The sequence below is a fragment of the Amblyraja radiata genome, chromosome 4, assembly GCF_010909765.2.
Source record: "Amblyraja radiata isolate CabotCenter1 chromosome 4, sAmbRad1.1.pri, whole genome shotgun sequence".
Lineage (NCBI taxonomy): Eukaryota > Metazoa > Chordata > Chondrichthyes > Rajiformes > Rajidae > Amblyraja > Amblyraja radiata.
In genome coordinates this window covers 98,836,395-98,849,995 of record NC_045959.1, presented here as the reverse complement: position 1 = coordinate 98,849,995, position 13,601 = coordinate 98,836,395, and the positions used below count along the sequence as shown (strand labels likewise).

The following is a 13,601-nucleotide window of genomic DNA, read 5'->3' as shown; positions in this document are numbered from 1 at the left end:
CTCCCTCAGATGGTCACGTCAATTAATTCAGCTTGTTTATTTATGTATTGTATTTATTTACCTTTCCTGGACATCAGTGGAGCTGCACACTAAATCTCGTTGCACTGACGTGCAATGACAATAAAAGATATATTATTATTAACTGATGACGTTCTCCTCCCATCAAACGCAGTCACGTGACCGTGCCAGTTCTGGTGACGAGGGTTCGATCAGTAAGTGACTTGACCACTAGGTGGCGCCACAATAACATGATTACAACACAAAACTTGCCAAAGTTCTTTAGGGGGAAATTTGGGTGGCAGAAACTCTTATTAGAACATAAACCCATGATCAAAGACTTATTTCAGAATACATCTTTAATCAATGGAATCAAATCTTCAATGTGCATAGTATTGTTGCAATGTGTCTGAAACTTCACCAAATTGGGATCGTTAGAAAGGAAGAAATGTTTCAATGGAAAATCAAATAGAATGGAAAATTAAGTAGAGTTGCTGAGAAATATTAAGCGTCTTTAAGGTTGGATATGGCTGGGATTTTTTTAAATTTGGGTTTGGAGCAATTTAATTTTTTGAGGGCCAACAGGGGGTGCTGTGTCACCATTGTCAGAAAGCATGAAGGGAATAGAAATGGAGCAAAATCAATTTGTAAACAGCAAACCTCTACAAATACTATCATAAGTAGATGTTTTAGTAATGTAGGTTGAGGGATAGATGTCGGCAAAATCCCTGTGAATAATTCCCTGGTTTTCATATCAGCAGTGCTGTGGGAATCTGCTTAAAGTCTCAAGGGAGAACCATGACCTCTGAAAGAGCAGCATTTGTTTGGTACACCATTGGTCTTTAGCCTAGTTTTTTGTTTCAATGTTCTTAATGCAACTTTCTGTGTCCCCTTCTGAGCCACAACTGAAAATGGAAAATATATATTTTCAGAAAATCAAAAAATGAAATGATGTACTGGCATACCAAATTTTTTTATTTTATCTAAATTAATGTCACAATAAAGTTGTGATTTGTATTTAAACCCATCCAAAAATCCAGATATACCTGATTAAAATGAATAACTATTGTGACATTTTGTAAATAGTTGGAAATAAAATGTCTTGTGGTTTAATTTCGGAACCGTAGAAGGAATACTGTCGAATTACATCGCAGCTTGGTTTGAAAATGGCTCTGCTCAAAACTGCAAGAAATTGCAGAGGGGTTTGGATGTTGCCCATTCCATCACAAAGACCAGACTCGACTCCATTCACACTTCACGTTGTCATGGGAAAGCAGCCCAAAATAATCGAGGACCTTTTACCACTCCGAACATTCCTCTTTATCCTGGTTCTCTTTGGGTAGATGGTACAAAAGCTTCAAAGAGCATACCACCTGACTTGGGAACAGCTTCTTCCCCTCTGTTATCTGAATCTTCATTCCATCAGTTAGGGTACAGTCCCGATTTTCCAACCTAAACTCATTGTGGGCTTTCAACTTTTTTCTCTGGTACTGTTGTGCTATAATGTTGAGAAACTGTTCTGGTATATTTTCCTTTGTTCTACCTGCTGTACATGTGGTTTGGCTTGATTGTATTCATGTGTAGTATTATCTGATTTGATTGGATAGCTTTTTCACTGTACATTATATATGTGACAATAAATAAACCTAAACCTAAGTGTTTTTGTAAATTATTGCATTGAAAATACAATACAGAAATAGGTAATTCAACCTAAAGTGGTGTCACAATATTTATGTATGAAGAGACTGCAGATGCTGGTTTAAACCGAAGATATTTTTCTGGGTTGCTGCAGAGTGAGCGAAGGGCTGTACGTTCTGGGGGGAGAGGTTAGAGTAGGTAAGGGGAGTGGAAAAATTGAGACAGTTGTCACGCTGGCAGTTAGAAACAAAAAGGTCTAAAGCGGATAGAGGGCTGTCCGGGGGAGTCCAAGAAGAGGGGAACTGGTGTAGACGGGTCTGAAGAAGGGTCTCTACCCGAAACGTCACCCATTCCTTCTCTCCAGAGGTGCTGTCTGTCCCACTGAGTTACTCCAGCGTTTTGTGTGTCACAGTATTTATTGGCCCCGGGAGTCTTTTCCCAGCTTGCTTCAGGCCCTATCTTTGCATCTTATACTTGTCTAGTTATTGTTGCAAATAGTAATGTCCTAAAATCAACTGACGTAAGTGACAAGATTTTTGATTAAGACAAAAGTGATCCTTGTATTTTCAGATAAGGTAGTGGAAGCCTGATGTCAATATTTCACGATTCTTTCTTGACTACAATGGTGTAACAGAGATATCTGGGAGATTAAACCCGAGAATTAATCATGGTTCAATCATAGCACAGGCTGTATAAGTACCATTAATTTTCTCAGCCAATGCAAGCTCCATACACATATGAGAGATCTATTAGCAGCTGGTAAGATGTACGCTCTCTAATCTGCCACAGGTTTGATGAGCGAATCGCACGGGCTGGAAATTATTGCAACTTCACAATCTGTGATCTGACTATAAATAGTCGAGTATAAAGTCAAGTTTAAGACTTCTGAGCACATATGAATGGGAATTCTAAATGGTTCATATGGGGATATGCTACTGATTTATTATCATAGTCTGTATTGCCCTTATTTTGGGCGTTTCAAACTGAAATGTATTTAGCACTGCCCTATTTAATTTGCATGGTTTCTGGCCTGTTTTAAAACCTGTCTTTCAACATTGTTTTATTTTCCTCCGTAATAATGTTTATTTTTAAATGGTTCCTTTGTAGAATACACGAGAACACTGGCAATGTGTACCAAAGGTGATTTTTTTTCGCATATAAGCAGGGCAGAATTTAGTCTGTCTTGATCCAACGTTGATGCAGGCCGGTTCTCTGCAGTAGAGGTGAGTTCTTTCTGCAAAATTAAGCTGATAGCGTAGCTAATGTTTTCATGGATCTTTAAGACTGAAAGATTATTTCATATCAGATGATTTTACCTTTGAATCACATACTTCCAACGGGTTTATTCTCAATTAGATTACTTTGATAATGGGGGAAAATAAAACTATGCCTAAAACAGTCTTACTACAAGCCAGTATAACTGAAAATCGATAAACCATCAGATGTCCCACAGCTTGACAGCAACTCCCACCAAAGTGTATTTCTAACCACTTTTGTTTTGTGTTTTTCCATGACCCTATCCACTTGCCTTTGTATGTCTTTTCTTGTCGAGGCTCTTGTTATCTCATCTGCAATAATGTGAAAGCCAGAGGCTAGAAGTGAGTCGGGATGGAGAGACCGATGATTGGTTTGGAGATGAAGAGCCAGTGCTGTGGCATATATAGTTTTAGTGTCTTCAAAATACACCAGCACATTATGATTTTGTCTCACTATTTTACCGATAAATGTATGGAAGACAGAGTAAGTGTGCTGCTTTTCAAGTGAGATGGCCAACAGTGTGTGAAAATTCAGTATATTTATAAATGTTTTCACGTTGGTAATCGTCTGTGAAGGAGCGTTTTCCGGAATGAATGAATGAATGAAATCAACCATAAAATACCTTGAATGTTTCCGAGTTGACGTTAAAGTAATATGCTGAGTTGCCTGTTTTAGTTTTCCTCCAGATCATTAAACTAATCTAATATCTCCAATGCTACCCTCCAACCTGAAAGCTGAATTTATCTGAAAGATAAACTATCTGGCTCACATTCTAACTTGATTCTTTGAACTAGTCTCATGGTTATGCTCTCTTTTGGCTCCAGCATTGAGGCATATATAAGAAGGTACACAAAATTGCTGGGGAAACTCAGCGGGTGCAGCAGCATCTATGGAGCGAAGGAAATAGGCGACGTTTCGGGCCAAAACCCTTGAGGCATATATAGTTTTGTTTCCTACCAACTGGAACAGGGTGGAGTTTTCAGGATGTTATCAGAACATAGCACTATATATGATTGGATGTAACCATTTCAAAAGCTCAACAATTTTGATGTAAAGTGTAGCAAAATTAATTCCAATTACTGCACTCATCACCTTAAGTGCCAAATCTTTGAAAAGGGTGTTATTCTGCCTACAGCTTTACTGCCATTATGCATAAAAGTAAATAAACTATAAATGCCCTTTTACACATGCATAACAGTCCAAAGAAAATTAATGGAGCTTGTTTTTCTGAAAATAAGGTCAATCTTGTATAGATTCTGCATAGATTTGTATGCACAGCCTCACCTGGGTTAGGCCTTCATTCAAATGAGAATCACTTTTCTAAATGACAATAGGTTAGTGCAATTTATTCAGTATTCTGGGTACTCTTGTAGAATTTCATCAGAACTTTTGTGTTAAAGTTGAAGGCTGAGGAGATTAATATTCTTACTATTCTTGCCAGTGTTCCAGAGATGGGTTTAGAGCCAGGAAGTTGTCATCAGTGGTGGACCTGTTGTGATGGTAAGCAAATAGTAGTGGATCAAGGCTGGCTGGGAGATGATGTGAACTCTAGTCTCTAGAACCACTTCATGGTGGTGGATGTCAGAGCCACTGGACGATAGTCATTAAGGCTACCTAACCTTTCTTTGGTAACAGGATGATAGTGGTCTTGAAGCAAGTGTGCATCTTAGAATGGAGTAGTGATAGGTTAAAGATGTCTGAAAATACCTTTGCCAGCTGTTCGGCGCAGGTCATAAGAATGCGACCAGTGACTCCATCTGGGTCAGTTGCTTTGTATGGATGCACTCTCGGGAAGTTCCTTATGTTGAATGTTATTTAAATGACCGAAAAAAAGTGCTTTAATAAAGCCCTGTGCACTAAACGTCTTATGCTATCATGTATGTGTAAAGTTACCAACACAAGTTTGTCTACCAACACAATGATGCTCTTATTTCATTTCCCCTTGGATTTTATTCCAACGAGAGTAACAAAACTTGACAGTGTCACATGAGGGATGATGGCAGTTAGCCAAGCAGGGGTGAAAGCTTTAAATGAGGAAAAGGAGAGTCGTTTGGGGAGGAATTTCCAGAGTTTGGATGGAGGCATCTGTCGACCCAGTTTGCAAATTGATTGATTAAATGTAGGGTCTTGGAAAAGTGAAAATTGGAGGATTGCCAATTCAGGAGGATGGTGGGGCTCTGAGAATTTACAGAGTTGGGAGCGGTGAGGCTGAGGATGAACGAGAGTCCTGAAAACCAGTATGTGAATTTTTGGAAATGTATGTAGAAACTCTGACAGGGAATAGTCAGGAACTAAATCCCGGGTAGGAGGTCCTCATAGATTCATATGATGATCGATTCAGTCTGAGGAAGGGTCTTGACCCGAAACGTTACCCATTCCTTCTCTCCAGAGATACCACCTGTCCCGCTGATTTACTCCAGCATTTTGTGTCTGTGATATGATGATTGCCAGCTTTGTTTAAAGAAACACTAGGATAATATTCACTGAAGTGAAATAATTATAAATGTGACAGGAGAAGTGGAATATCTTTTCATAAAGGAAAGTCGGGAAAGGTGCGGCATGTTAATTTTATATCATTACAGGCGAGCAAGTTGTGGTAATTCATCTAAATGAGTCTGTTCGCAGCTGCTGCCTATCCTACTGTGAAATCAACGTATTTATTCGCACCAAGCTATACTATGCATCGGGTTAACGAACTATTGTAGAATAAATAAATGTGCATAAATACAAGTATCTTTTCTGCGATGCGTAGATACTACAGTCACCTCATTGTGCCAATATATACAGGGCAGTATGATTTGTATAAGTAAGAACAAGGGCAGCAGCATGGTGGTGCAGCGGTAGCGTTGCTGCATTACAGCGCCAAAGACCCGGGTTCAATCCTGACTACGGGTGTTGTCTGTACGGAGTTTGTACGTTCTCCCCGTGACCTGTGTGGGTTTTCTCCAAGATCTTCAGTTTTCTCCCACACTCCAAAGACGTACAGGTTTGAGGTTAATCGGCTTGGTATAATTGTAAATTGTCCCTAGTGTGTGTAGGATTGGGTTAATGTGTGGGGATCGCTGGTCGGTGCGGACTCGTTGTATCTCTAAACTAAACTTAAAAACTAAACTGGGGTAATGCATGCTATTCTGGTCACTATTCTTCACCTCACATCTGTGAAATCCTTAAGTTGCCGAGATGAGGGCTTTTAACCACAAGGTTAGGTTGGAGACAGTGGGCTGCTTCTTGGAGCAAACAAAGTTGAAGGGAGGTTTAATAGTAAAATAATGAAGGTTTTGGAAAAGTAAACAAAAAATACTGTTCCTAGCTGATGAGTATCTAGGTGACATGGTTAAGATTCTGCGCAACTGTGTCGGGGGGGATGTGGGGAATATTTTTATGCAGGGAGTGATATCATCTTGAAATGTGCTGCCTATATGGGTGGTGGAAGTTTAGAGGATCAGTGATTGAAAAATAAACTTGCAGGGCCCTGAGATAGGATATGGGTGACCTTTGATGTTTCATAGGGAGGTGCCATTCACTTGAATGGCAGCCTCCTGTACTGTTTTACCTCTCATTCCAGAACTGCAGAACTACAGATTGGTTGGTTAGTTAACTCTGGGAGGTCACTGAACTGAAAAATTTCTATGTAGATTGCAAAGTTTTGAATGTTCAAAAAATGCAGGAGTCCAGGGGGTTTCAAGTTGCAAGGTGACAAAAGCTTGTTCTAAATGTGACAGGACTCGGCTGAGATGGTGTGCAGGCATTTAATGTTATAGAATTAGAAATTGATGGCCTTGGTGTTAATGTGATTGGAACCTTTTCTCAAGGTCAAATGTAACACTAATGCTCAAAGGTATCTGATTCTGCCTTGGAATTTGTCAGTTTTGTGAATAGTGGCCATGAAAATGACAATGATGAGAACTAATGTCGATAACTTTTGTCTTCCCAAATATTTAAGTGGAGGGTATTTCTGCTTATCTATTTTTGCTTGTCAAACTAATGGTGACATGTTGGAGACTTGATGGAGTTGCATGGTTCTTGACTTGATGGAGTTTCACAACAAACAGAGAAATTGATACGCTTTCCATGATGTTGCTGGGAAGTAGCATGTCGATAAGAAATAAGAGGGGACTAAGGATACATCCTTGTGTGCTGAATCACAGGAACAATAACCAGCAAATCATCTCTAATGTTTTAGGATTAGGTGGAGAAAGGATCCAAGTGTGGCTGGTGATAATTAGTGAAAGCAAAGCCTCACTTGCCTATTACTGCAACATGAGATGTTGTTGTTTGGACCAGTCTTGTATGTCTTAACTCTTGGCATGGCTTGGACGCGAGTTCTAAGAAACTACCGTTTATATTTCCTGAATGACGACCAATGAATGCAACATTTCGCTGAACCAAGCACAATCGTCAAGTTACTCTTTTGTAAAATACGTCCCTAAAGGTTTGTTTACAATGATTTTTATCCCTGATTGAAAATAAATGCCTTTGGAAATGTAGATAAACTTTAGAACAAAGCAATGCCTGTCTCTTTTTGCAAAAGGAGCTAGTGATGTGTAAATACTGAATAAGACTATTCATGCTTGTGTTTGTACACATTTACAATGCATTTTTTTTTCTTGGAGGGGTTTCTGTGTTTATTTCAGGAGTTTGAGACATCTGTATTCAAGTGCATTACTAAAGGTAATTTTATAGATATGTACGAATCAACAAAACACTTTCCACGTTAGGTCTGTGCAATAAATCTAGATTAATATGACTATAGATACAATTAAAATACATTAAACTACACAGATTTCATGCAATAAATTGAATTAGCAGCTCCCTGTTATATGTATAGATATAATTATGACTAGTGTGGTAACAAATAGAAAATAGGGTTGTTCCACGAGCAAGTCCATGCATGGCTATTCTCTGGTGAATGTTTCACCCATACCACAAAGCCATTCTAGCATCTACAAGACCCCAGTATGTGATGGATTATTCTCCACTTGCTAGTCTCCAGATGATCATTCACCTTCTCAAGCATAACTGTCCAAGACAAAGAAATAGCTTGATCAACACACTATCAAGCTCTTAACATTTTCTATCTACCAATAGGGTACTGTGGTTACAATATATGTTATCCACAAAACACACTTTCAGTTACTTGCCTAGTATACGCTGCAGTATCTCACAATCTGTGACGTGCCAATGGGTAAAACATAATCAATTATTTTACAATCCATAGAAGTTCATATTTGCTGTGGTTAGTGTTATCAAATATTCAAGAGCCTGAGGTTGCAGGGAAGAAGCTATTCTTCAATCCGGTGGTCACTGTTTTCGGGCTTCTGTACCTTCTGCGCAGACATCTTCCGGCAGACCGCAGAATAGCAAAGACCGGAGCCTCACAGGTTGGAGCCCGTGGCCGACAGGGAGCCTGTGGGCCGGAGCCCGTGGCTGGGGTCTTGGGTCGGCGCCACGGAGGAGTCCGGAGAGGACCCAGCGGCTGTTATATTCCGGACGGCAGAATGAATAACAACTTACACGCAGGTTGCCTGGATCACGAGAGAGAGAGAGAGAGAGAGAGAGAATGATTACCCAATATTCCCTGCTTATACTCAACACCAGCTCATTAACATATACATGAATATGCATGAATACATTACACTGCTCTCCTTTTTTTAAGTATTAAATCTAAGTACTCAGTTACAATTTTGTTGTTGTGTTACTTGATTTAAACCAGTATTTAATCTTAAATCGTAATGAAATCTTAAACGATAAACATAATATATTTATTTTACACATCTACACATTTTCGTTTTACTTATACAGTGAGTTACTTAACTTACAACCTAATTTGCCTACTGGTTTACGGATCTTGCCTGATCGTCTAACAGTTGCAGGTGTAACAGGTTTAGGTGTTGACTCAACTGAGGCTTGTTTGGCTCTGTTTTAGTACCCTGACTTTGACCAGAGGAATCTGTATCTTTGTCTGTACTAACTGAACTTTGTGTTTCAATCGCAGTGGTCTCTTCCAACTCACTTTCCGATTTAAAAAACTCAGGGATTAGGACTTCATGCTCAGTTTTTGGTTCATCTTTGGCTGGAATCATTTGATCAACATGAACGCTTTTGATCCTATCTCCAATTTCAACTAAGTATCTTTTTGTTCTACACACTTCCACTATTTTCCCAACATCCCATTTGTCTCGACTGGACTTGTTGGGAGGACTGAGAACACAAACATGCTCATCTGGCTTGTAGTACCTCTCCTTTTTGTGGGAGTCAAACTGGCGTTTTTGACTTAACTGTTTTTGCTCAACTCTCAAGGCCGAAATGGGTTGAACTAAACTTAGGCGTATTCTTAGCCTTCTCTTCATCAACAGTTCTGCAGGTGAGTAACCCGTTGTTGTGTGTTGTGTGGTTCTGTACTTCAGCAAGAAACTAGCCAAACGATGTTTCATGCTGAGCTGCAAAACCTGTTTCTTGAGAGCATCTTTGACAATTCTAACAAACCTTTCCAACGCCTCATTGGAGGCTGGATGGTATGGGGGAACAAGTGTGTGTTTCCGCTGCAGCAACTCTTTGAACCGTTCTGAACGAAACTGAGGCCCGTTATCAGAAACGTGTTCTTCCGGTAAACCATGGCATGCAAAAATGGATCTCAACTAATCTATGGTACACTCAGTAGTAGTGCTTGACCCCATATTCATAACCTCAATCCATTTGGAATAACTATCTACAAGTACCAGAAAATGATCATTACCTTTTTCACAAAAATCTACATGAACTCTCTGAAAAGGTCTGCTTGGCCATGACCAGGGTTGCAGTGGTGTTTTTGGTGGTTTACTCCTGCAATTTTGGCAGGCACTACATTTACTCACCAGTGACTCGATGTCACTGTCAATACCAGGCCAGTACACAAAACTTCTGACAATTTACTTCATGCTTACTATGCCACGATGTTCGGCATGAAGTTCATTCATAATTTTGTTTCTTAAAGGGCTTTCTCACTGTGCGACCTGAAGCAAGACTTAACAAGATTTAACATCGTGGGAACCTTCTGCGATAGCAGTACGGCATTCGTGGACCACCGAGGACCTCCGTGGCGCTAACGGCAGGTAGTCGTGTGACTTGGTACGGTCGGGAGAAAATTCAAACATTCAAACATTTTTGAATTTCTCCAAGAGTGCCTAGAGCACTTTTTGGTGAGCGTTGCAACATTGTATGAACGCAGTGGCCCGTGCGATATCCGTAATAACTCTTGCGGGTACCGTGGGAACTCCTGCGAACGGTGAGTAACTGAGCAGTTTGATTGTCAGTGCTTGTTTTACCTCATTGTTAAATAAATATATTTTTTACTATCAGATTGATGTCTGCAATTCTTCATTAACACATCACTACAAGATGAATGTCTCTAATGTTATAATCCCTCTCATGCTGAAACACAAAATAGTTGAAGGGAGGTGAAATAATCACATTTTCATTCTTTTTCATTTTTGAGTGTTCAGGTACCTCACTTGCTGAGCTACTTTACTCCAGCAGTTTGTGTCTCTTTTTGTCTAAAGCAGTTTCTAAGACTGGAGGAACTCCGCGGGCCAGGCAGCATCTACGGAGGGAAATGGACATGCAACCCTTTCTTCAGGCTGCCTTATCTCTCCCCACCCCCCCTCCCCCCAACTCCCACCCCCACACACAAATGCTGGAGAAACTCAGCGGGTGCAGCAGCATCTATGGAACGAAAGAAATAGGCAACGTTTCGGCCCGAAAAGTTGCCTATTTCTTGTGCATGTGTCGGAAGGAACAGCAGATGCCGGTTTAAAGAGAATGCTGGAGTAACTCGACGGCAGGCAGCATCTCTGGGGAGAAGGAATGGGTGACATTTCGGGTCGAGACCCTTCTGATATGCTGCTTGTCCCGCTGAGTTTCTCCAGCATTATTGTGTACCTTCGATTTTCCAGCATCTGCAGTTCCTTCTTAAACACAAATGTACCGAGTTCCTCCAGCACTTCGTGTTTTGCTCAGTATTCCAGCACCCGCTGTCTCCCGCGTCTCCAATAAAACAAAACTACTGTCAAAAGGGTGAAGAATAGGGGCAGAGATAGATACATTCCTGATTAGTGCGGCTGTCAGGAGATTATGGGGAGAAGGCAAGAGAATGTGGTTGAGAGGGAGTGCCCATCTGTTACTATTAATTGGACAATTCGGTCTGAAACGCAACACGCCAGCCCCGACATCCAGTCCTTTGAAGATAGACACCAGTTGCTTGGAGCAACTCAGTGGGACAGGCAGCATCTCTGGAGAGAAGGAACGGGTGGCGTTTCGGGTCGAGAGCCTTCTTCAGACTGAAAGTGTCACCTCTCAGTAGATAATAAAATAAGACAATCATCACGGTCAATGTGAGACACAGTCTTTATTCCTATTTGACAAAATAAAAAGACGACTTCTTGCACATATTGAGAGAAGGTGCATCACACCAAACAACATTTGTCTAAAAAAAACAGATTATTCTTCAGCTCATTAAAGAGCTCGGGTGAAAAAAACCAATATAGTGTGTGAAAAAAAGTAACATCATTTGTGCCACGTGATTAACAACACTACAGTCCACGATGTTCATTCAAGATTAACGGGAAAGATCGGGAGACGGACAAGTCACTCGCACAAATAACAGAAATGCCGAGTACCGTGGGAACTCTTTATCGTGAGAACTCTTTATCGTGCGGAACTCGTGCTGGACCACGACCACTTCACTCGGGTGACATCTTGCTTCAGGTCGCACCGTGAGAACTGGCCATTAAAGACTCTGGTATCACCACGCTGTAACCCAACTTAATGCATCCCTGCTCACATGATAAATCATGACGTCAATTATGGAAAGGCTTCAGCTCTGCGTTCAATCCACTATCGATTTCAGTCCAACCGTTCAATGTCTGTTCACAAACCCACTTCAGCACAGTGTCTTTCTCTGTTTCTGCTGCAATTTCAGTTTACATAAGTAATGCAGAACTTGTAGCTGAGGCAGCTGAAGACTCTCCTTCAAATAGTTCCACAGAGCTCTTCCTGGGAAAGCAGATGGAGCGTCAGTTTAATTCTCTTTTGAAAGATGATGCTCCTAAAACAGGAGTGCGCCACTGCACCGAAGTATTGGTCCAAGTTTTGTGATCAGGTTTCTGAAATTGAACATGATGCTGTTAATCCTGGCCAGATTAGAGGGGCTAGGACTCTAAAATGGGGTAAAAGCTTCAGGGCTGCTGGGAGATTTGGTCAATTTGAAAGTGCTCTCTGTGGAACTGGGACAAGCTGCGGAGTGGTGCCAGTTTGTCTAGAGCCTAGATCCAAGCTGCACGAAACAAATAAGAACATTTGCAGACCCTGTCAATTAGGTGCAAAATGGATAGAATGGATTGGCTGACTGCAAACCAGACATACACCTTGTAAATAATTGTAAATAATGTTGCTGAGTTACACTTTTCCCGAATGTTGATTGGATGGGGTATTGAGCCTTGTCTGGTTTTCTTGCAGATCAGGGTAAATGTTGCTATTTTTGCTTCCTTGAGAAGCCCTGTTTGAATACAATGTATTAGCTGCTGTATTATTGGGTTAGGGTAATGTCTGTTATGTATGGGGTTAATCGATATCTGTAATTGGATTATTAAGAGACCACCCCCATGTGTTTCGACCCCTCGAGGTCCCGTGACATATAAACGTCCGCTACCACAAGGTCCCGCGTCGATCTTCTGGGAGAGCGTTTGGGACTGCGTGACCTTCTGGAGTGTCTCTGTTTGAGCGAGGCCTAGAGGGCTTGATCAGGCAGATATGAGGATTGAACACGCGGTGGGATAGGTATAGTAGTGAACTGTAATTGTGTTTTGTCAAAATAAAGATTAGCTGATCAAGTGCTTGATTCAGTGGAATTTGACTGAAACTAGACCCGTGGGAAGCTTAGAACGTGCACTTTACATTGGGGGCTTATCCGGATCATAAAAGACCCCCAAACACAAGTTTGCGATCAAGGTGTTGAGCTGTTTCGATCGCGAGTGCAGAAATCGGGCCCACGGTGCGGTCCTGCTGGGTCCTAGAGGCCCTGCTGGGGTTGGGTTAAAGGCCATTTCCAGGGTTAGGGGGTCAAAACTTTGTCGTAGTTGGCAGACTGCAGCTGCTTTAACGAGATCCTGACGCGTTTCATTGGGCAAGGAGTGGCCCAAGGTTAGATTTGGTATCCAATTGGTGGGGTATTGAAATACAGGTCTGACCTACGTATCGATCGGATCTTTGCCGGGAGCGTGGATTGGAAAGGTGCGCTCTGAAATTCGGCATCGATAACTACCACCGCGAAGCGGCTATGCGCTGAACCCCCAGTGCCCAACAGAGAGGAGTATCTGTGTGAAGGTATCCGAGTCCCATGTGATGGACGAGGAACCTCGTAAAGGTATTGGGCTCGGTGGACAGAGTATAAATTGGCCGGAATACTCTAGTCCATTCAAGAATCTAATTGGGCAATTTTAGTTTGATTCGAGTGCCCATGTATGAGGAGGGATACGCATTAAAACTAGGAGTTTGAGAACGAGTCTATATTGGCAGAGCCAAATTTTCAAATACAGAATTTCACATTGAAGTTCTGCCCATAAGGTGGAATTCGAATTCCTGTATATAGAACTTCGGAGTTGGTGCATGTCTGTGATCGATTCCGAATAGCGGCTGATCAACAGTGAATAGTAACCCTCTGATCGATTGTTGAC

The 13,601-nt window shown here is 41.3% G+C and overlaps 1 protein-coding gene across 2 annotated transcripts in view; it reads left to right on the top strand.

Moving 5' to 3' along the window:
- rbbp8 (RB binding protein 8, endonuclease) overlaps positions 1-13,601 on the top strand; it is a 108,242-nt gene that overhangs the window by 16,309 nt on the left and 78,332 nt on the right. The window contains exon 3 of one of the 2 annotated variants that reach the window (XM_033020041.1): positions 2,743-2,858. The exons of the other annotated variant lie outside the window; for it this stretch is intronic. The gene's annotated coding sequence lies outside the window, so the exon portion shown is untranslated. The remainder of the gene's footprint in view (positions 1-2,742; positions 2,859-13,601) is intronic. 2 annotated transcript variants of the gene reach the window in all.